Source organism: Cydia amplana, chromosome 22 (genome assembly GCF_948474715.1).
Source record: "Cydia amplana chromosome 22, ilCydAmpl1.1, whole genome shotgun sequence".
Taxonomy (NCBI): domain Eukaryota; kingdom Metazoa; phylum Arthropoda; class Insecta; order Lepidoptera; family Tortricidae; genus Cydia; species Cydia amplana.
This window is the reverse complement of record NC_086090.1, coordinates 758,514-783,734: the sequence shown is the minus strand read 5'-3', so window position 1 is coordinate 783,734 and position 25,221 is coordinate 758,514. Positions and strand designations below refer to the sequence as shown.

At 37.0% G+C, this 25,221-nt stretch overlaps 1 protein-coding gene across 2 annotated transcripts in view; it reads left to right on the top strand.

Annotated features, from left to right (window-relative positions):
• Window positions 1-7,517: 7,517 nt before the first annotated feature.
• Window positions 7,518-25,221, top strand: part of LOC134658371 (filamin-A) — a 69,781-nt gene continuing 52,077 nt past the window's right edge. Inside the window, exon 1 of one of the 2 annotated variants that reach the window (XM_063514018.1) lies at window positions 7,518-7,662. The gene's annotated coding sequence lies outside the window, so the exon portion shown is untranslated. The remainder of the gene's footprint in view (window positions 7,663-25,221) is intronic. The other variant, XM_063514020.1, reaches the window with a different exon arrangement.

Here is a 25,221-nt window from a genome sequence, read left to right as displayed (position 1 = left end):
CCTTTCTCTTTCGGTGTGCGGGAGCTCGTTAGCACGTGCACATTCCTCGCTTGTCCAGCCGCGACTAAAGGAAACTTGTCCAATTTGTCACAAGTTCAGCGCTTCAATTTCGGAACGCCTATAACCTATCTTGTGTTATAAATCATTGGGTCGTATATGTTTAATGGCTACAATAAATACTAGTAGAGTCTGCGCGTAAAGAGAAGAGTCGTGAAATGTATGGGCTCCCTTACATTGGATGACTCTTCTTTTTCCGCACAGACAACCTACAATATTGCAAATGAAGATCTCGCGAGCATTATTGGCATCATGTGTCTGGGCATAATAAGTCCGTCGTTCGAAACGACTTATCATTTTCTTTGTGAGCGCTTTTATTGTGTGAGTTTTAAGGTTGAATTTAATGTGGCAAATCATGAAAGCTACCGCACACTCATAAAATGCATTCTGCATTTTGACGACCGGTCTGGCCTAGTAGGTAGACCCTGCCTATGAAGATAAAGATCCTGGGTTCGAATCCCGGTAGGGGGGCATTAATTTGTGTGATGAATATTTATTTTTGAGTCACGGGTGTTGCGCCGAAGTTGCAGTTAGAATACGGTTCCCATACAAATTGCAGTCGAGTTTCCGTCTGTACCCGCCCTAAATAGCCATTCACATGGAGGCGAATAGGCCCCCGCCTAGCCAAGATGACAATCGTTTGCAGAAAACGAAACGAAACGGTATTGTCTCTCTATCACTTTTCCATATTAGTCCAATAAATGATAGACAGATAGCGGTTCTTTTCTTTTCTCTGCGAACGATTCGATCTTGACTAGGCCCCTAGGGGTGATCCTTTATCTATTATTTGACTCAAGTCGATAATCCGTTCAACTTTCAATATAGTTCAAATGACTTTTTACTGCGTGGTAATTTCCCTGTTTTGCGGTAAACCTAACTTGAATTTCTTTGTTTTCTCAGTACCTACGCTGTGAAGACTGTGAACTGGATTGGATAAAAAGAAAAAGACAGCATCCTTGACAATAACTAATTTACTCGCGATATTTAAAAAAAAAACTAGTGCCCACGCCAATTACTGGGATTAGATTAACTAAAAGAACACTTTATCTTACCTTACATCTCGGAAACAAACTAAATAAAGTTTTTAAACATCCCTTGACATTTATAATAATATACTAGCTGTTGCCCGCGACTTCGTACGCGTGGATTTGTATGTTGGTGGTTATATATTCTACATTAGCTTATTGTATTCTAATATGCCTTTATACAAAAATTCAAGTCCCGCACTCAAAAAAATGTTTGACCTTCACATAAACTGTCAACCCCTTTTTCACAACCTTGGGGGACGAATTCTCAAAAACTCTGAAACTAGTTTTCTTCTATTTTAATATAATAACTTTTAACGAAGTTTTAAGTTCCTAGCTTAAAATAAAATTTGCACCCCAAGACAAACTTTCATCCCCTTTTTAACTCCCTAACCTAAGGGGTTGAATTTCTCAAAATCGCTTCTTATCTCTTGTACACGCTATAAATACAACCTGGTGTGCAAATTTCAACTTTCTAGCTTTTGTAGTTTCGGCTCTACGTTAGCGAGTCAGTCAGGACACGTGCCTGTACGAGTATATATATACAGTGTGTAAATCCAATACGGGCGAATATTTAAACGGTGGTTAGCATAGGACCTAAAAAGTATATTGAGATAGATTTTACTTAGAAATGCATTGAAAATTTTAACCATACAAAATAATTCGGCCCGCAATGTAATACACCACACACGTTACGGGATACGAGCTTTTTAAAGTAACTGTCAACGCTTGTTGGCAGTTACTATAAAAAGCTCGTATCTAGTAATGTCATGTCATCTTCTGTTTCTTAATGTTTGCAGTACATTGCTGCTCGGTACATGTGGAAAAAATTAATCACGGGGTCATAATTAAGTGTAACTTAAAAAAACATTTTAATTAATGATAAGACGGGTAAATTCTATATCTGGTTTAATTTATTGCCCGTATTAGACTTACACACTATATATAGATTAGCGTATAAATTACAAGGTCTTAGAGTCTGTGCGGAAAGAGAAGTTTCGTGAAATGTATGTGCGTCCTACGACTCTTTTTTAGCACAGACTCTACTTATCTTCACTATTTCTTAGCTATTTATTCTTGTTTATAAAACAGTCAGCGTAGAATTTTACCGTATATATTTTATATACTTAATAGGTATTTTAGAAATACCTATATGTGACGAAATCTTTTGGCGTAGAGCACTTTCTTAGGGACGTTTCATTTTGTCACTTTAAGGATGACTCACGTTAGACCGGGCCGTGGCCGGGCCGGAGCTTCCGGAGCTTACTTTTCTATGACAGATGACCGGTGATCACGTGATGCTTTCCATAGAAAACGAAGCTCAAAGCCCCGACCCGGACACGGCCCGGTCTAACGTGAGTCATCCTTCATTGAACGTCAATCTCTGAGGACGTCAGTATCATTGTACATAAGTAGTAGAGAGACATATTAAGTCTCTTTATTCTACTTTCAACCATTTAATCTATTAAAAGATGCATTTAAATCTCATTTCATTATCCTGCTAGTGTCAGCGATAAATCTGCCCCATGATTAATCAAAATCTGACAGGTCGACGCGACGGCGCGCTGTTGATGGGCCCGTTCGTAGAAATCATATTTGGAACTACGCTGCATGATGTGTGGCGACGGATGTATTCCTGCAGGCGTATTATGGATGGTTTTATCCACGTGATAAAATAACTGTCACTTTTTGACACCGCGGGATAGAAAGTGAAAGTCACCGTTTTATCACGCTATCACGTAGACAATAACGACCATCATATCCGTAATAATAATGTGAGTCAGACGCCCTGAAGAACCAGAGTATAGGATAAGCCCAAGCCTACCTTCCCTTTATTACCAACTTGGCGTGAATGAAATAATTAGCAGATAGCTAATATTAAATAATTGTACGCTGGCCGAAAGCCAGCGTCAGTGACAAAGCTCTAGTTTCGTGTTTGTCATTTAGCCGGGCGTTTAGTGACCTGTCCAGATATGAGGTGTCCATAGAATCCTGCACTACACTAGCGGCTTAGTAGCAAACAAAAAAAAAACAGGTGTTTTAGACAGTACTCTATAATGGAGATTCCTGTGCTTAAGTCAAAAGTGGACGACGTCTCGACGTAGTCCAAAAAATCCTCTCTTGAATATCAATGATAACATTATACAATATTTTGACACCTTTTTGTACCTGAGTTATCTCCTTAACCTACGTCCAAAAGGGAGGCATGGGCACTGTGAATGTCATCTCGCTTTGTATGGTAGGGCACAGCCATAGACTAGGAATCCTCTAGACGGAGTTTAGAGCAATTATTTCATGAAACCGATGCTGCCAAAAATACTGGGGTGCGGGGGACGAGGTGAGCGAGTCCCGTGCCGTGATTGGTCCGTTCAAAGACACGGACGTCACACAAAGACACTTTGACTCGAAAATGGAGTAAAACTACCGTATATTTGTGGCAGAGGGGGTAGCGCTACTATACTCAGTCTTGTCTGTGGGCACAGCACAGCGGATGTCAATTCCAGATGTAATGCCGAGCCCAACTGGGGAAGTAGTGGAACGTAGACCGTAGTCATAGTGTGGTTCCTGCCGGTGAGTAAGGTTGCCAAAGCTCAACGAGGGTGCGGACTTGCCGAGTGTTAGGGTCGGCTACGCCCATGTAACACCTCAGGAGTTGCAGGCGTCCCTGCGGAGCAGTCTCCGTAGCCTATGCTACGGAGACTGCTTACCATCAGGCGGGCCTGCTTGTTTGCCACCGACGTATTATTAAAAAAATACACAAATATAGAGACGACATAAAGATAAGGCAATATAATAGAAGTCATTATCTTATTGGATTTCGACTGTAACGCTAATCCAATGCGGATTGGAGACTTGTTCATTTAACAAGAGTGTTCTCATTCCAGGGTACCGAGTACATGTTTATTTTGATTTTGTTTACTTTACATCTCGTGTTAATGTATTGGAATGTTGAAGCTGACTAATTATGTGGGGTTTTGTATTTACATGCTACTGCGAATTGAGAATGTTATATGTCACTAACACGTTCACGGACAGTCCGCCGAGAGACGTACATGGAAAGGCTCATGACATGCCATCACGTCGGTAGCCGATGTTTTTAGGGTTCCATAGCCAAATGGCAAAAAACGGAACCCTTATGGATTCGTCATGTCTGTCTGTCTGTCTGTCTGTCCGTCTGTCTGTCCGTCCGTATGTCACAGCCACTTTTTTCCAAAACTATAAAAACTTATACTGTTGAAACTTGGTAAGTAGATGTATTCTGTGAACCGCATTAAGATTTTCACACAAAAATAGAAAAAAAAAACAATAAATTTTGTGGATATATAGGTCTTCAAAAATGATATTGAGGTTTCTAATATATTTTTTTTCTAAACTGAATAGTTTGCGTGAGAGACACTTCCAAAGTGGTAAAATGTGTCCCCCCCCCCGTAACTTCTAAAATAAGAGAATGATAAAACTAAAAAAAATATTTGATGTACTTACCATGCAAACTTCCACCGAAAATTGGTTTGAAGGAGCTAGATCTCCTTCAAACCAATTATATTAATAAGTAGTTTTTTTTAATACGTCATAAATCCCCTAAATACGGAACCCTTCATGAGCGAGTCCGACTCGCACTTGGCCGCTTTTTTATACTACGTTGGTGGCAAACCAGCATACGTCCCGCCTGATGGTAAGCAGTGTCCGTAGGAATAATTGGAGGGCACTGCTTGCCTCGTACATCCTTTAATCTCCCCAGGATACCATTTGTACATATCGTGATTTAAAAATGAGACCGGCAATTTTGGGACAGCTTTTCCTCCTGAATAGAAATACCTAACTGAAAAAAACCCATATCTAATAAAAGTGTAGTGTTTAAAGGATGACACACTAGACCGGGCCGTGCCGGGGCCGGGGCGTCCGTCATATGTCATTTTCTATGACGGCTGATCGGTGATCACGTGGTGCTTTCCATAGAAAACGAAGCGTCGGAAGCTCCGGCTCCGGTCTAGCGTGACCGGGCCGGGGCCGAGCCGGAGCTCATACTTTAGGTAATACTTTAAATACCTAATGACCCATAAATAATAATAATGGCCCACAAACAAATATCACACATTGTAAAATACACGCAAAATGCGAAGTGTTCCATAGACAGTCATGCAGTTACTGAGTGAAGGATTTTATTTCTGAACGTTACGCGGCTGTTTGTTTTCTAAACTGTAAACAATGGCGCACTCCGGTTGGAGTAAAGGCCGAGAGATTAGGAAAAACGTTCAATTTGATAAATTTATGAATCTATCAGTTTCGCGATAAAGTTTTATCCGACTCATTAGAGTAGACTATCTAGAAAAATATTTAGATCAAGTCCAGTTAAAAAATCGAAGAGATTCTTCGCCACACTTACAATAAGGTATTGGGGCCTTACCATGATGTCCTTACTGCGATTCTGTTTAGAACCTTAACTGAATCGCTAAGGGACGGAGATATGCGAATTATATAGGCTCCGTTCTTTAGCGATTCAGTTTAGGTCCTAAACAGAATTGCAATAAGGGCATCATGGTAAGGCCTCTTAACTTAGTTCGTTCAATTAAGCACACATCACACCTACGTAGCTTTGGTAAACAATGCAATTTTGAACACCATCAAGCTGGTCTGCTGATGAAGAACGGAGATAGTTGTAGAGACTTTGAATTTGCGCTCGTTAGTAATAACTTGATCCGTTGATACGTAGTCGGCGATACAAGATGCACCATGCACCGAAATGGAAAATGTTGAATATATAAAGGCTTTCTAACAGACGTCGCAACGGTGGTTAAGTAGGAATAACGACTTCAATCGATCGACCAAATGCCACAGTGGTGTTATGGAGAAATAATACTTATCTAAATTGTGCTCATCTCTAAGCCTATGCCATTATGTTATATGTATTCTGGTGGTGCATGGATCATAGTTAGTTGTTATTTAGCGCTGCGCACACGCAATCATTTACTGTGGCGCGAGTGCCGGGCGGGTGCGCATGAGTTATAGCCACCGCCGCGACACTACTCTTCGTGTTTTTGTTGTAACAGCAACTTTGTAGGTACGAAGCACAGAACAGCACGAACGTGGTGGAAAACGCATGAAGCGCGTATGAACATTTTGTTAATATATCCCAAACAAGAAAACAGGTGCCAACACGATATCTGAATTTATTCCATAACCATTTATCCTATGGCATTCCGCTGTTTAATTTTAGCCTATGTGTGGAGCGCCCTAAGAAAGTCATATCCAAAGTATCGCTCACCACCTTACCACCTAGAGGCCCATAGAATAAAATGAAATCTTCTCGTGATGATGTCAACCATAGGATCCGGCAACTTCGCTTTTGAAACCATAAGTCTTATATGATTAACGTTATCACGTTTTGTCCCACGCGCGACCGGCTTTTGTGGCGATTCTTGGAGGATACCTAAGTCCAGCAGTTGTCGTTATTTGGCTACTATGATGATTCTAAATTCCACCAGCATAATAATTATAAAATAGGTTAGTAAAGCTCTCCGCCAGACGTCGTTATTACGAGTATGTGTTAGTCACGCGAATTCACTGTCGCTTTTAGTGGCAACGGAAATGATCTCGGCGCTCCTAGGATGCAATCTAAATACTAAAGTGTTTGAAGTTGAAATATGTATATATAATAAATATATATAACCTAGCCAATGGGTCAAATACATTATAGAAAAACTTGTCACTTCTGTGGACAACACAATAGAATATACTGTGCTAATAATATTGGCTGAAAGATGAAGATCTTTAGCTACGTCATGCTATAAACTGAAATAGATGTGACGTACTAAAGAATAGGTGGCCGAGGCCGGAATCGAACCGGCTAATGCCACCTTGGCTTCGGCTACTAGGCCACCCAGCCGGCCATAGGACTTGGTACTTTTTCTTATGACATTTCCGTTTATAATTTATGTATAATTGTGTGTGTGAGATTTAATAAAAATATTATTTTTTCCTAGCCCGTCGTGTTAATTCCTGGGTCTTTTGTGTAACATGGATTTTTATCTGCATTTGAAGGGGAAGAAAGATGACAAACAATTTGACAACAGGGTTTATTGAGTGTAAGTAATAAATTTGAATTAAATTAATGGGAATCCGTTTAAAATCCAAGGGACGTAAAACATTACCAAATTTAGGAAAACTATTTTTTTTTATGTTAAAAATAATAAAATTTATGTAAAATTAAAGATTAAGTAGTGAAGTAAGTTGTAGTTTCCCCTCATATCAGGACTCTTCATTCGTTTCAAAGTAAACTGCAAGCAATTAAACATTTAAATTTGAAATTTTTATTAAATAAAATTCCGTTTTTAATTCCAACTGTGTCAAATAAGATGGCGATTAAACTAATCCTGACATAATCTGGGTGTAAACCCGAATTTTCTTATAACGATGCCCGACCGAAGTATTAATAGCCGCCAACGTTCCTGATGTTGGTACGGTTGATATGATATTTTAAACCTATACTACAAGTACCGTGGCGTAGACGTACGGGTCCTATGCGCGTATCCGGGTCCTGAAAAAAGTTAAAATAGTGTCTGTGGTTGTGATTTTGCGCGCGGTAAGTTTTTTTTTTATTTGTAAGGTTTGAGGTTTAGGTTGCATGTAATTTGATGCTGTTAAGTTGGTAACTAGTGATTGTTGTCTAATATAGTAGTAGTGCTAGCAATAAGTATCATGTGACAATAATAACGAAAATCTTTGTGCCTATTTATGCCTTCAAAGTCTTGCAACAAAGTTTGCGGTAGTTTGTTCTATTTTGTCGCGATGTTATGACAGTTGTAAAGTAGTGTTTTATATGAATAATAATTACAAAATATATTGCAGGTGGTAGGTTATAGAAAATGTCTCAGAGTTTAAAATTATCAGTAATAAATGTTAATAAAATACGAATAAGTGCGTTAGCTTGGTACACTTTCCCATTCGCAAGACATTTTCATATTTCCTAATAATTAACAGGCTAAAGAACTACATTCAAACAAATACTTATAATTTTAAATTAACCTAGGTACCTGCCTAAAAAAGAGAATACCTTAATTTTAACTTTCACTAAGTTAAAATTAAGGTATTCTCTTTTTTAGGTCTTATCATTTAGTTCTTTTAGTTTTTGGATATAAATAGATTAGAAATTACTGAAATCTAGGTATGTTAAAACATACTGAAACTTTTTAACCTCCAGGATACATTTTAACATAATTTTGTGTTAAATTTAATTTAATTTCCAAATTGCTTTACTTACGATATATAGCTAAAATGTAGGTGCGAAGAGGGATATCGTCCCATAGAAAATTTAAATTTCGCGCCTTTTTTTACTGACAAGATTTGGTTGATCAGCTATATAAGGTAAGGTTTTAGAGGTGTGTGCACGACCCTTTAAATAAATTAAATAAATAAAATAAAATAAATAAATAAAATATATATCAGACAATTAAACAGTCCATATTTTTACATTTTTAAATTAAATAAAATTAAAATAAAATAAAATTAAATTAAAGTTATAATTAAAGGGTCGTGCACACACCTTTAAAAACCTACCTTATAGTTGTCAAGACAAGTTTTTAGCCTATGCCCCAAAAAAGAATTTGTGCATACACGCAGTATCTTTTCGGCGATTTTACGATACTTCGTGTAATGACCACTTAAAAAATATTGAATGAAATACAGTGTTGCCAACCTTATTTTAAATGTCATCTCTGACAAATAAGTGAACCATAGACATGTTTTTTTATTTCATTAATTCATTCATTCTTTTCCCGCCCGTACCCTCCATTTTTGCTACTTCTTGAATTAAAAATATTTGTTAAATTTACCATTTTATTTCAAAGTAAGTGCTTGGTCGTAGAAAAAGTATTGTATGCAACGTTGTTTAACTGAGTCAAAAAAAACTCGTGGTATCTTTATTAACAATTTTCGGCTTCGCCTCAAATTGTTACTCACGCCACTCGCCTTTTTTAACCTCTTAAACAACGGTTGCATAAAATACAATATCCTACTTAAATTTAAAAACAGAATATTGCTTGCTTTGTTTTTAAGATAACTGTAACAGTTTTGACTTTTAACCGTAGAAAAATATTTGATTAGCAGCTTCCTCTAAACATCATGTCTACAACTTCTGTCAGCCCACTTAATATTTAACAACTATTGACCAATAAATATATTTTAAACTTTTTAGTCAGAAGTCTCACCCATAGGTAGTTATTAGTCAACAAGTATCATCGACATCATTTAGCACTCGTTTAAAAACAACACGGCTGTCACTGGGCATCACACGAAACCGAAAAAAGAAAACTACTTTTCAACTACCAATTTATCGTTGCATGCGGCTAAACTTGGAACTAAACTAATTACGTACAAATTTTCCCTCATTGTCAAGACACTAGCGCTGCGCTGAACGAAAATGTAGGTTTGTCGCTGAAAAAATAAGAATCAGAAATTCAGCTTGTTACTCCGGGCATGTCAGCACCTGTCAAATTAAATTTTGACATAAGAATTTGACATTTGACTTTCGCTGTTTACTGTAAATTGCTTTTCCTTGCACTTTGTAGGTACCAACTGAGTCTTGAGTACAGTGAATGTTAATTTAAACTAACACGATTCTCACTCATACTTTTATAACTGCCACAGTACTTAATCGCGGTCATCCCATCTCATACCATCGGATGTCGTAAGTGTTGTGTGTAGGCAAAGTGACAACCCTAGCGTACAAGTGAATATTATACTGTTAAAAATATATTCAAAAATTTTACGTTACATATTACAACGTAAAACGTTGCAAAATATCTTTTCACCACACCAGCTCGGAAAGGCTTACTTTGCACTTCAAAAACCGATAGCAAAGTTGCATTTTATTCACATGTGAGACAAAGTAATCAAATGCAAATTTTGAGTTGTTTTCTTATGTTTGCTGGTAGAATTGACTTTTAAATGATGATTTTGCATGATAAATATTTAATAATATTCATTTTGATTTGATTTGGTTTGATTTTGTTTAATATTTGCTTCGGGTTGGTGTGGTGAAAAATTTTGTGTTTCACTCGGGGGCAAATTTTGTTTAACCCTCGTGCTTTGAAACCCTCGCAACGCTCAAGATTCCATTTTTCAAACCATTCGCTACGCTCGTGGTTCAATTCTGGAATCTTTTGCTTGCTCGGGTATCAATATTAGCACGAGCGGTTAAACAACAACTTTGCCCCCATTGTCCGGTCCTGTCCATTTGATCTTTGTCTGACAATTTATGTCGACAATGATATATTTATGGATAATATCTAGTTGGTCTAGAATTCTAGATACTGTTAATTTTAAATTACATGTCGCTCTAAAACCTTGTCAGAAGATGACAATGACGAATATGATAAATTGAAGAGCGGAAAAAAGTGCATTTTAAAATAAATCGTTAGTCATTCAATGTCATGGTCTTTTCACATTTAATAATAAGCAGAAAAATTGTGTAAATATGATAAAACTTTAAATTGTTACTTTTTCATACTAAAAATACATAGTAACTCGCAACACCTAGTTATTTTATTCTATTAACAATTAGTTGACAAAAATAAGTAAAATAAGAAATAGTAACATTTGACAGACCTAGTTAATTTATTAAATTAAAATTAATTCAAGAAGTCAGAATAATAATTTAATTGCTTAGTGAAATTGTTGTCCGGCGCAGCGACAGAATAGAATAGAATAGAATAGAAACACTTTATTGAAAAACTGTGTACAGAAGATGATATTTATTATATATAAGAACATTGTCCCAACAGTTACCCGACATGGGCATGCAATGTTTACTTACATCTACTTAATACCTATATTTACATACATGCAATTTATGTCTTAAACTAATTAGTTAGGTACTACCTAGAACTAATAGTTAGATTTGTGATTTAAAAGCTAGGGGTTATACAATATTATCTCTATCATATTCAAAATATTCCTTAATGTTGTAAAATGCTCTATGTATTAGCCAACTCTAAACTCTAAACAAACTCTGTAGAAATATCAATAGAACTTCCACATTTATAACATCTCAAGGATATCTCTGAGCGGCTACCGCGAAAACCGAATTTTGCAAATTGCAGGGATCTTTCTCTTTTACTCCAATAAAGACGTAATTAGAGTCACAGAGAAAAATGCCCGCAATTTGCGAAATTCGGTTTTCGCGGTGGCCCCTCGGTGTCTCGGTTTCATCACGTCTGTGACGTCACAGATCGAGCCTACGCAACCCTCGGCCTCGACCTTCAACGGCCTTAGGTCTCGGCGGCCGGCCGCGGAAAGGGCACGGCCTTCGGCGAGGTCCTTGCGAAGGCTGTGGCCGTGACGTGAAGGTCGGATTTGGGGAGTGGAAGGTCGAGGTACTGGTATAGGAATACAAGTTGTGATGGAAAGAAAAACGATTTAATATTTTTACAGTACATATGGCGCTAATTTACGGTAACTAGCACAATAGAGCGTTACGTCGAAAATTTAAAATAAAATTAAAGGGCCATAATGTACTATAAAACGTTGTAGGTACAATATACGTGCGAAAAAGTAATTCGCAACTCGTGTCGATTTAAAACACTCCCTTCGGTCGTATTTATCGCCACTCGTTGCGTCCTACTTTTCGTACTTGTATCGTAATGTGCGTATGCTATTTCAGTGAAGGTCAGAAGAACGTCTAGCATAATAAATGTTAGTAAAATAAAAATTAACATATTATGTTTCCTATCCCAAGCGCTGAGGCGTGAAATAATAACCGATTACACCGGCCATTCGTCTTCCTCGCTCAGACATTAAGGATGACTCACGCTAAACCGGGCCGAAGCCGGGCCGGAGCTTCCGGCGCTTCATTTACCATTGGAAAGCACCATTTGATCACCGATTAGCCGTCATAGAAAATGACATGTCGGACGCCTGGGCCCGGACGCGGCCCGGTGTAAGTCATCCTTAACGCTCAGAACAATTTGTTCCCTTCACGATGAATCACTGTTTCGAATTTGTATCGGTATCGTTAGACTTTCAGCAAAGAACAGCGGTCAAACTTTATAATGTCTAGTTTATTTGAGTATTTCTTGAAAAGTTCGTACCTATATTTGTTCATTGCGTAAGTTCTGCGCCAATTTATGTTTCTACACAAAATCAGGTTTCTGTCGATCCTAATAAGTAAAATAGTTATTTACGATACAAGTGCAGAAAAGAGGAAATTCGACACGAGTTGCGAATTACCTATTCGCACGTGTATCGTACAACGTTTTACAGTATGTACATATGACCCTTTAAACTTTTACATCGCACGAAAAGTGCTATTTTACGCACTAGTGCGGGAAAATAGAACCATAATATGGTCCTATTTTTCCGCACTAGTGTACCGCATATTATGTACTGTAAAAATAGTTATTTGTACAATAAGAGATCAATGAATTGATCAATGATTTGATTTAAGATGAATGTTACCACCTTAGCTAGGTACCACATTTCTGGCAAATAAACGATATTTCTATTTCTATTTCAAAGTTTGATTGGCAATGTTGGAGCTGCTGAGGTGAAAAGATTATTTACCTTTAATCATATCCTAGACTACTCACTAATCTAGGGTTCTATGTAGTTGGAACCATTATAATCTGTGGGTTTTGAACCTAAGTAGATAGTTGTCGACGCACATAATGTCATTTGTATGATACTGAAGGTGAATTCAGCGTTTTGCTTATTATTATAGCAGCAATACATTAAGGTGAGCATATCGAATCATATCACAGCTGTAAGATAAATATTAGTGTTGGATCGAAAGGGCTCTCAGACTTCAGTAAACAGATTTATGATCGCAGGTTAACTGATGATGTAACGGAGGCCGATTCTGGTAACAATTTGACATGGATATATTTTCTCATCAAAATTTAATACGATAATGAGTCAGGCCATACGCATCTCTAGGGCGCGAATAAGTTTTATAATTAACTTTAGACTAGCTTTAGACACAATACGGAAGTCAATTCAAATTTAAATTTTGATACCTAAATGCTATCTTAATTATTTACCTATGTTTGTTATCAGCGAAATGCGAGTGCGAATGACAACTAAATGGCATCATTTCGATATCATTTTAGTCTCAAATGTACGTTCTAATGTACTCAAGGTTGGGTCGTATCTAAATAAGTTAAAAAATGTATCAAATTATAAAATCAGAATAGGCCTGACGTGAGTTGTATGATGTTCTTATGAAGTGGTTATTTGGGTTTTGGGTTTCGTTTTGGATGTTAATGCTGGTCGGTAAATTAAAATAGGTATTAAAAAAATACTAGCAGCAGAAAGCAGCTAAATTGGTTGGTTATTTGAAATTATTATTTGTCTTTGCTGCAAATGTTTGTCTTCAATAATGTTTGTCTTCAATACAATGAATTAATTAATCCATTGACAATACTGGCTGAAACTGCACTAAAATGTTTGTCTTCAATACAATGAATTAATTAATCCATTGACAATACTGCCTGAAACTGCACTAAACAATAGTTAATAATATTTCAGGGATAGCTCAAATCAGTGACATTAAACCACAAGCCAATTTTTAGTAATTTCGAAAAGTAGATAGATATAAATACGTTGGGCGATTATATCTTTGAATAGGTATACTGTTACAAAGCGTTGAAAGGTACAAGGAACAAATATTATTGGATTATTGATCGAGATAGCAGTTTAATTGCGGATGTGTCTGTGGAAACTGTAAACAGCATTCCTTTGTAGATGGCGGTTCGAAACAACTGACAGACTAATAGTGTTTATTTTGAGGATACCCTCATATCCTGTTACTATTAACCTACTTTACTTATCTCCAACTCATCTCACTTTCCTGATAACATCAAAAAAGTTATTTACAGTACATATGGGGCTACTTTTCCGCACTAGTGCGTAAAATAGCACTTTTCGTGCGTATGTCGAAACTTTAAAGTGCCATATGTACTGTAAAACGTTGTTCGATACACGTGCGAATAGGTAATTCGTAACTCGTGTCGATTTAAAACACTCCCTTCGGTCGTGTTTTAATTTATCGCCACTCGTTTCGAATTTCCTCTTTTTCGCACTTGTATCGAAAATAACTATTTTCACATACCTAAGGTAAACGTACTGTGCTCGACGCGATCCCAGTAACGTCATTTTGAAACTTAAGTCATTGTCAATAGAGGTGACAGCAGGGTGTCACGTCACCTATTGGGCGTTAGTATGTCGAGCACTAGTACGTTTACCTTATATTTCCTAAAGTTTTATTTTTTCCTCACGCTGATTGGTGAAAGCGAACTGAAGTGAAAGTCGTGCGTGATGTGCGCCAATCACCAAGAGATCGTCAAGGTCGTATCAAAACCAGTTCTAACCCATAACAAATGGTTAATCTGAATCGAGCTCCTTGTTTTGTAACAAAATACAGTGTGTAAGTCAAATACGGGCAATAAATTAAACCAGATATAGAATTTACCCGTCTTATCATTAATTAAGATGTTTTTTTAAGTTAGCACTTAATTATGACCCCGTGATTAATTTTTTCCACATGTACCGAGCAGCAATGTACTGTAAACATTAAGAAACAAGATGATAATGACATTACGAGATACGAGCTTTTCATAGTAACTGCCAACAAGCGTTGACAGTTACTTTAAAAAGCTCGTATCCCGTAACGTGTGTGGTGTATTACATTGCGGGCCGAATTATTTTGTATGGTTATAATTTTTAATGCATTTCTAAGTAAAATCTATCTCAATATATTTTTTAGGTCCTATGCTAACCACCGTTTAAATATTCGCCCGTATTGGATTTACACACTGTATACGTTGCGAGAAATTGGGATCAGCGGCTGTTGAACCCCACAACCTCAGTCGTCTTCAAACATAGATTTAATTAGGCACTTAAATTGAGACTTGAGATAAGAAATGTTTTTTCTTTTAAAATATCAATAGACATCATCATCATCTTAGCCTTTATCCCATATTCTAGGGTTTAAAATATCAATAGTGTTCGGTTAAATTTCATTAATAGTATCAAATTGTCCATAATACCGTAATATATAACTTAGTAAAATATATTTAGATTAAGTCGTTTAAGCCCACTTACTTAATATTAGTAGTTTTCTGTAAATATTCTTATTATTAAATCAATTACAATCTTGTTCTTGAAATTCCCCAAAACCAACGTGAATGTCGTAACCCACACGTTAACATGCAGTTTATCAAAACAATGCTCAACACATTATGTGTCTGAGGGATAACATTCCACATTGCAAATTGTTTACTTTATTTTACATGTCCGTACTTATATTAGTGCGAGTAATTTAGCAGGTACACTGATGATTTCAGTAGCTTTTGTTCTTTATATATGCCTCAGGGGGGTGCATTACATTTTTTATAATTACTTTTCATATATTATAGTTTGATATATCGTTATTTTAAATAACGTAATAAATGGCATACTACCGCAATACCTAATTAACGGTACACATAATGTTATTATTGGTATAATGGTCATAAGGTATATTTACACTTCGTCTAATATACATTGCCATAATTATTACATACTCTAAAGCATATTATTTGTTATAACAAGTGATATCACATAATTATTTGTGTGGCATAATAGTTGCATGACATAAATGGGTTAGGTTAGGTTAGAACTGCGACTCCGCACATACGAATAATTCTAGCAAAAGGAGGGTTAGGTTAGGTTAGAACTTTGACCCTCCGTAGAATAAAATACCTAGCAAAAAATTGTTTAGGTTAAGTTTGAACTGCGACCCTCGCAGAATTGAAAACCGTGAAAAAATTGGTTAGGTTAGGTTAGAACTGCGACCTCCCTAGAATAAAAACTTTAAATGAATATATGACAAAAAATGTTATACAATATATGTATTTATATTTGATAAAATTGTATGAAGTATTACGTTATACAAAAATATATTACTTATAACAAATGTCTTTATAAAACATGTATTTATACTAATTAAAAATTATTTTACAATAGACATTATATCAATGACAGTTTAGATGAAATCACAATATAACAAAGGAAACGTATAATAAAAATTACATTATAACATATAATAATATATCAAATGGCGTTATAATAAATGTATGATAGTTTTTTTATAATTATATTAAGCATTACACACCCGCCTCAGGGCTAATATATGTGGGTCTCAAGATCATTAAAGGCTAAGTGGGATTGTAGGTCGAATAAATACTGGTCATGTATTGCTGGATAAGCCAAGAATGTTATTGTGCCAATATATTTGAGATTTTCAAGGTTAATGGTGGATTTAAACACTTTATTGTTGCGATTGTTATGCAATTTTAAGTGCTTGAGATTTATTTCAGGTATTAATGAGATTATTGTTGAAATAAATTGCGTACCTCCATTAAATATAGAAATGAATCATTACAATAAAATACATTGAGAAGACAGTTGTGACGCAAATCGGCGTACCTATATTTTTACGATATAGATAACGCGTATTTTATACATTGCACAAAATTAGAGCATGTAAGTTAGTGTTTCAATACAAAATTATTTGCTTCGTATAGGAAGATGTTTATTCGGGATGACTCATGTTTACTAATCGCTCTTCGGAACTATTTTTAAATTTTAGTAGTTTTGATACCTATATTATGAAAACATTTTGAGAAAACCGGACTAATCCAAGCATCTATTTAATGCTAAAGTTTCCCCTCTGTGTTGTAAGGTCAAATGGCAGGCGAGGCGCTTTCGTAAAAAGTGTAAGTAATACCTGTGCCAATTCTTCTGATTTGATTTGATTGGTTGCCGAGTGAACGCATCATCTTGGCTAGAAGAGATAGATTACTAATCTTCATCATTATAAAACCAAGGAACCGAAACTGAACTATAAAAATAGACCCAACCAACATTTTCTCGGGCCACTAACCACATTAATACCACAACGTCACTAAATCACATCCCATTGTTATAAAACACAGTTAATAAAGTAGAAAATAACCGGAAAATGAGATAATAAAGATCGTTCAACTTCGTTTTATTTCGAGCGACCCATTCTGTTATTTCTGGAAGGATTGTGTCATATCATTCACATTCTCCGAATTGCGAGTTGTGATTTCCTCGTTTTCTTTCTTCACCTAAGTGGTGTGTAAAAATAAAGTTTTTTTACAAAAAGTTACTTAATTCAGAAACTTCAGAATCGTTATTACAGTTAGCATCAACATAATGTTATACGTAGGTATATGAAACAATGCGCCAAAAGTACCTCCCCATCGAATACTTTTCCAATAGAGATGTTAAAATGTCTCGAGTCAGTTCGCGTACCAACTTATTACTGGTATACATTAGATTTATCATGGGTCTGATGTCTTGCTGTGCTAGTAATTAATTTGTGAGTATTGTTTGTCACACTTGTCACCTGACGATATATATAATATACCCACAAAAACACACTCAGTCGGCGTTGCAATGTAGTCAAACTTCCCCAAATCTACCTGGTCAGCTCAATTACCCCAGTTCTTCAATCACCCGTCTTGCAACTAAACTAAACGCTTTTAACACATAATATATTTATTTCAGCCGTGACACACGGAAGCCCGGATTTAACCTAATCCTTCTTAAAACACGAGGATGTATAAATACACGAGAATTCTCGAGTTTCGACATTATCAGACGATAAATCGTCATCTTTGACGCCATTTTTCAGCGCTGATTTAATCTTAGTTTGGGTAAGGCTGTGGTTATTTTATAGCGGGCGTCCTTGGATTTTGCTGTTGAAAATTAACGTTTTAATACGTCGGGTGTTTTAAATGCTTGCAGATTTTTTTATGTACGTCAGGCCCATGGAATGCCTTTGCAATGGGGCGTATTGCATGTTACATCAAAGATGCATAAAAACTGCTCAGGGGCTACCGCGAAAACCGAATTTCGCAAATTGCGCGGAACTTTCTCTTTTACTCCAATGAAGGCGTAATTAGACTGACAGAGAAAAATGCCCCCAATTTGCGAAATTTGGTTTTCGCTGTAGCCTTCCTGTTTTGATTTTTGACGAGACAGGATAGAGGATAGGCCACGTCGGCCACGACAGTGATCTCATTCACACAAAAATTTGTAACTGGCCCCAAAAGAGACCAAACAGTATAATGCTTAAAAAACGAATGTATATTAAATCACTCTCTCTAGGGCCTTTTCACGAAAACTAATGTAAATTGCGTCATTCAAGGCTAATTTGAAGAAACTTATGCTTTCCAACCAAGCGTGATTTGGTTAAGTACTGATGTCTATTTATTTTTTTGTTGACACTTGAATATATATACATATATATATAAATATATTACATGTAATATATGTTTAGTATTTATGTATGTAGCATGTATTCTATTTTATAATAATATTTATGTATTTTATTTACTTTTGGACATTTTGGTTAGTTTACTTTTAAGGTCTACTCGAAGGTTAGCTGGAAGAGATCCCTTACAGGGATAAGTTCGCCTTTGTACCTTTATTTCTGTAAACATTATGTAAACCTGTGTTGTGTACAATAAAGTGATTACTACTACTACTACTAAATTGTAAAATATGTGAAAGTATCTTATACCTACCTAGTTAATAATTACAAGTTAATCCTTGAGAAATATGACCTCGGTCTCTTTAAGGCAAGAGTGAATAGGCTATTATTACTGAACCGGTGAGCTCCATCTTAGGCTCTGTTTTCACTTTTCATCAGGTGTGACTAGAGCCAATCGCCAATCAGTTAATTATTTAAAAAAAACTGGGAACGAGCCCATTAAGTTACTTAGGTATACGCGGTCGCTGCTTACAAACTCACTATTTCTTAATTGTATCAAATTCTTGACACTTTTTTGTTTATACTTATATCTAACATCTAACAAAGAAACGCTAGTTATAAGCCATGGCCTTACAAATATATTAGGCCGAGAATTAAAACAAACAAGAGTTTGAACACAAACATCGTATTAGACATTTATATTGCCACGTATGTTTTCTTTTGCTAGGTTTTTCTTGGTTTTCCAGTACAATCTGTACTGATACTACCATGCTAGCATGATGTTGCCATGCTAGCTATACAGTATACAGACATTATAGCGGATATATTAAATATATTAAAAACGGGTCACTCACGTATTTTAAGTCGAAAAACGCTCGACATGTTTCACTTCGTACCGAGAAGTATCATCAGGAGCTTGCGTCTGCGCCGGTCCGTCACCGTAAACGCAAGCTCCTGATGACACTTCTCGGTACGAAGTGAAACATGTCGAGCGTTTTTCGACTTAAAATACGTGAGTGACCCGTTTTTAATATATTTAATATGTCTTTGTCTCACGGAAGTTTTGTTATTAAAATTATAGCGGATAAGCGGGATAAGTGCATATTAAGTTATAATCCCAGTCAATACCCCAAAATTTTTAAAAAAGGGCAATCAAATTGCAGCGTCGTGGAGTAGACCATCAGTATTATTATCGTGAGACTGATGAGTCGATATCGCGAGATTTAAAACCATTTGGAATTTGTTATGAATGCTGTGATACGCGTCAATATTTCGTGATATGGATCTCGATATGTGTGGATCGCGGTCCCGTTGTTTCCCATGAAGTTTTGTCATAATGTAATGTTTGTCACATTATCATTAGTCATAAAACTGAAACCATTAACCTTTCAGGATTTTCGTTAGGTTATCCTATAGATAGGTTAGGTTTGTTTAATGGCAATCCTGAAAAGTGACGCGTTTCTGAACCAAATGAATTATGACTAATGTAAATGCGGGCAAACAATACTTACATTAGGACTTAAAACTTTTTGGGAAACAATAGAGACCCGCGTGGATCACACGAGGATTGGTAATAATTTAATCCGTGCCAATGAAGAATCTATGACAGGATTGGCCGGTGATCTACGCGTTCGTCATAACTATAGCGGATGCGCACCCGACCCGTTTGAACCGGCCACAAATCATGGCGGCCACATGACAGGTTAAGTGTTTGACTGGGAATTTGTTTATAGGCTATTGCATGTCGGAATTACATATGTATGTACTCGTAGCTGTAAATGTTCTATTGTTTGTCATAATTTCAGTGTTACTGCTCTGCGACTTTGATAATTATCCCCCTAATAAAACTTAGGAATTTCGTACAAACCTATGTTAAATTTTGTCTCTCTCTAATATTCTAAATAAGGTCATAGGTATAGTGCGACATAAAATAGTTGAAATTAAATAAAATGGAACTAAATCCATACTAAATTGTTGCCATGTTTTAGCATTTTACGTCAAAAATGTGACAGTTACGTAGAAAGTGGCGCCCTCAATAATTTTCTACAAATTCTTGTCGGACGTGTAAGAACGAATTAACTTATTTTCTATGAAAATATTACTTCGGTTTATTTTATTTTGGTTTAAGGCTATAGATGTTTTTTCAAATCGTACCCATATATTACGAGGTGAATATATTGGTTATACTTTTACTGTGGGACCAACAGATGGGTTTTTACTAAGGGTTCGCAAAATTTAGCTAAGGATTAACAAATATTTAGTGTGTATTATGTATGTATAGCCTGACCAGTAATATATGATAATTGTCAAGAGGGCGCTGGCGCTGTTATTCTCATGTATAGGGTGACAATTCAGTGTAGTATGAAAAAATTAGTTCCAGTGAAATTCCGCAACATGGCGCACCCTCAATAGATCCTGGTTCACCTATACTACCTATATAATATATATTCTCGATTTTTATGGGGACAGTATATTATGCGTTTAAGGTGAAAGATTTTGTGCTCTCCTATGACTCAATTATCCCTAAAAACGGATCAAATATCTAATATTGTTGCTGTCTATACCTGTTGCAAGCTATTAAAGTTCGTTGAACTCGCTGAAATGTCATCCATTCTGTAATGTAGTGTCATTTCATTTTATTGCTGTCATATGCGCATACGCAACACACACAAGATGATCATCCAAATGGGTTAGTTAAGTCAGTATGACTCCAATGTCTATGATTCGCTTTGTATGCTTGATGTTAAGCGGTTTCCGTAGATTACGAACGTAGCAGCGGTGTCATATCACATATCGCCTGCGGTATTTTCGGACCAATACGACCTTCAAATCTTCAAGAAAAGAGCGTATTCCCATCTCAAAGGCCGGCAACGCACTTACATCCTTAAAAGATGAAAAAAAAAATTTGTATGGTGAAAATCTTAGCTATCAAAATCGCTAACTTTTGTAATGTCCACAGAAAAGTCACCGGTTTTCCCGAACGTTTTTGACGCAATCATATTACGCGCCTGAATCAAGAAATACATGTTTTGTCTTACTAATTCAAGATATCGTGGTATTTCTCGTTGGCCATAAAAATATCCGAAGAAAACATTCGGATTCGTGAATGTGATACAATGTCTGCGCGGGCGCCGACAGCTGTTCCTATGCTATTCCGATCACTGAGCGAGATTTAGACTCAGTGTACTTTTATAATATTTAAAACTTTCGCGTTTTGAACACATTAACTCACATTTATCGACGGGTCTATCGTGAAATTTATTTTATTTAGGTACCGACGTTCGAAAACAGGTTTCACCAATCGTGGTTGCGGTTAACTGATATCCCAGCAAAATGTCAAAACAGAGATTTGTGCACTTTTTGCTTAGTGTACTGACGTTGGGGAACTGCGTTTACGCATGCCAGTTGGTCCGGGAGAACAGGCATGACGGACTGACCAGTGGTAGGACTACCGTCTAAAACCGCATTGCATGGTTATCGCTGCCGCCGTCGCAAGTCGCGCAATGTCGTGGCCTAACGGCTCGGAACGAAAGGTCCGATCGCTGTGTCTCGCTCCAACCTATGGTGGTCGCCTTAGCCGTCATGGCCAGCGCGTTACGGCTCGGCCACGACATTGAGCGACTTGCGACGGCGACAGCGACAACCATAGGTGGGAACGAAAGGTCCGATCGCTGTGTCTCGCTCCAACCTATGGTTATCGCTGCCGCCGTCGCAAGGCGCTCAATGTCGTGGCCGAGCCGTTACGCTGGTTGTCCTGAAAGTGTGTTTCGCTAAATCGATGGAAATTATAACAACTGGCGCGGCGCCCGCGCCACTTCATAACCGTCGTTAGAACTCTTCTGCTAATCTCGACCTTAACCTTTAAACTATAAAGTTTATTTTTAAATAATCAGCTTAAGGAGATAAGTGGTTTTGGATAGAAACACCTGCTTTGATCTATTGTCACATGAGCGTAACCTAACACGCCCTCTTAGTGTTCGCGCTTTCTACATAATTGCCTACATTCGCTACATTGGCAATTTAGTTGATCGTTTTTTAGGGTTCCGTACCCAAAGGGTAAAAACGGGACCCTATGACTAAGACTCCGCTGTCCGTCCGTCCGTCCGTCCGTCTGTCACCAGGCTGTATCTCACGAACCGTGATAGCTAGACAGTTGAAATTTTCACAGATGATGTATTTCTGTTGCCGCTATAACAACAAATACTAAAAACAGAATAAAATAAAGATTTAAGTGGGGCTCCCATACAACAAACGTGATTTTTGACCGAAGTTAAGCAACGTCGGGCGGGGTCAGTACTTGGATGTGTGACCGTTTTTTGCTTGTTTTGCTCTATTTTTTGTTGATGGTGCGGAACCCTTCGTGCGCGAGTCCGACTCGCACTTGGCCGGTTTTAAACTAATTTCAAGCCGAATGCGGTGTTTTAGGGTTCCGTACCTCAAAAGGAAAAAACGGAACCCTTATAGGATCACTCGTGCGTCTGTCACAGCCTATCTTCTCGGAAACTACTGGACCAATTAAGTTGGAAGGTACACATATGTAAAATTACCATTCTCCCACCCCCCCCCCTTTATCTCTGAAACTACTGGATCTAACATTTTGTCAGGAAAACCTATTAGAAATGTGCAGTCAAGTGTGAGTCGGAATTAATGTACGGAACCCTTGGAACGCAAGTCCGACTCGCACTTGATTCAAATTACCTGATCCAATTTGTCTCTTCAGCAGCGACCAGAGAAAGATAAATCTATAGACTATTAGACTGGGCACAGAAGCGATTTCATTGTTAGGTAATAAAATAAGCAAATAAATGACTGGTATTAAAACAGAGGTTTATCATCATCAGCAAACCCCTTTAAGTTAGATGGAGATTCTAATTTAAAAATCTGTTATGGTTTTGATGACTTATGATATATGACAAACAATGACTTATTATGACTTAAAACTTTATGGGAAACAAAGGGACCCCGTATCACTGTACATAGACCCTTAGCTTTTATCCTTATACAGATCCTTATGAAAGACGGCACACCGCTTGCGCGCCGTGTGCGTGCACGGCTCCAACATTTTACAGCACGTGCATGTGCACGTGTACGCACATACAGCCGGTCTGCTCTAGCTTATAAAGTAGGTAATAACGACCTAAACAAAGCAAGCCAAAATATAGGACTTGAGATGAACTTTGACAAGACCAAAGTTATGACAAACAGTTTAAAAACGCCCATCAAAGTCTGTCAAACTAACATAGAATATGTAGACTCATATATTTACCTTGGAAAAATGATATATTTTGACCCAAACAGTGGCCCTGATGAAATCAAGCGCAGAATAAACTTATCGTGGAAAAAGTTCTGGGCACTGAAAGAAATCTTTAAAAGCGATATGCCTTTATCAATTAAGAAAAAAGTTATGGACAGTTGTATTTTACCCTGCCTCACTTATAGCTCGCAAACATGGCCACTGACTAATAATAGCAAGCAGGGCATACGTTCATGTCAATCAGCCATGGAAAGGTCAGTACTAAAAATCAGAAGAATAGACAAAGTACGCAACGTGATAATTAAGGAAAAAACCAAATTCATAGACTTTTAGTACAGGCACTAAAGCTAAAATGGAGATGGGCAGGCCACCTGGCAAGACTGCAGGATGGTCGTTGGACGAAAGCAGCTACGGTGTGGCCCGGACCCACAGGAAAGCGCGGCAGAGGCAAGCCGCGCACGCGCTGGTCAGACGACCTCACGGCGGTCGCCGGCCCAAACTGGGTTATTCCCACTAGTTACCACCAAGTTCTTACCAGTGGTAACTAATGGGAATTTTTTTCCCACCTTTTACCACTGGTAACTACTGGGAAGAATAATTCCCAGTAGTTACCACCAACTCGGTTTGGTGGTAACTAGTGGGATTTTTTATTCCCAGTAGTTACCACCAAAATTTTGTTAGGGTTAAATACTAATAAAAACAGTACAAAAAAATTAAAAATAAATATAGAGTGATTTAATAAATCATTATTAAGTCGATTAGTGTTTTAGTAAACTGCCTTAAAAGTGACGAAAAAATATTGAAACAGTTTAACCGGTACTAGTACAAAAACTATAATATATGCAAGGATAAATTTAATAATCCATTTAGATTATTTTTAAGTGATTTTATTCGGTAATTCAAAATCACTCTATATTTACACTATACTATTTTATACTGTTTTTATTAGTATTTAACTCTAACAAAATTTTTAGTGGTAACTACTGGGAATGAATAATTTTTCCCAGTAGTTACCAGTGGTAAAAGGTGGGAAAAAAATTCCCAGTAGTTACCACTGGTAACAACTTGGTGGTAACTAGTGGGAATAACCCCCTAAACTGGATAACGACAGCTTCAGACAGAGAGCTCTGGAAAACCTTGGAGGAGGCCTATACCCTATAAAAAAGGGGTTCTCATACATTAATTTCATCTTTATTTATTTTGTAAATTTTCATATTTTTTTTGTGTCGTATGTTGAGAAATTAAAGGCTTTTTTATTTTATTTATTTATTTAATAACCGCAATATTTTTTTCAAATATCACCAAAAGACGGCCTCACCCAAAAAGAAGGCGAAATTTACTCTTAAATAACACAGCCTCTAAGATGCTTATAGGCAAAAAACTTCACACAATCTAATGACAATAATGTAACAGGTAGCTTAATTATTATCTATGTGTCTAACTGAATAATTACCCGCTGTCCACACGTTGGTTAAAATAATCAGTTAGCATTGTCAATTCTCATTGTAGAGAATTAGTCGGCCATTATTCTGTTTGTACGCTTTGTATGAAGTGACATATTGTCGTATGACATGTTGGCGGCATTTCATTTGTTTGTGTTATTACAGTCA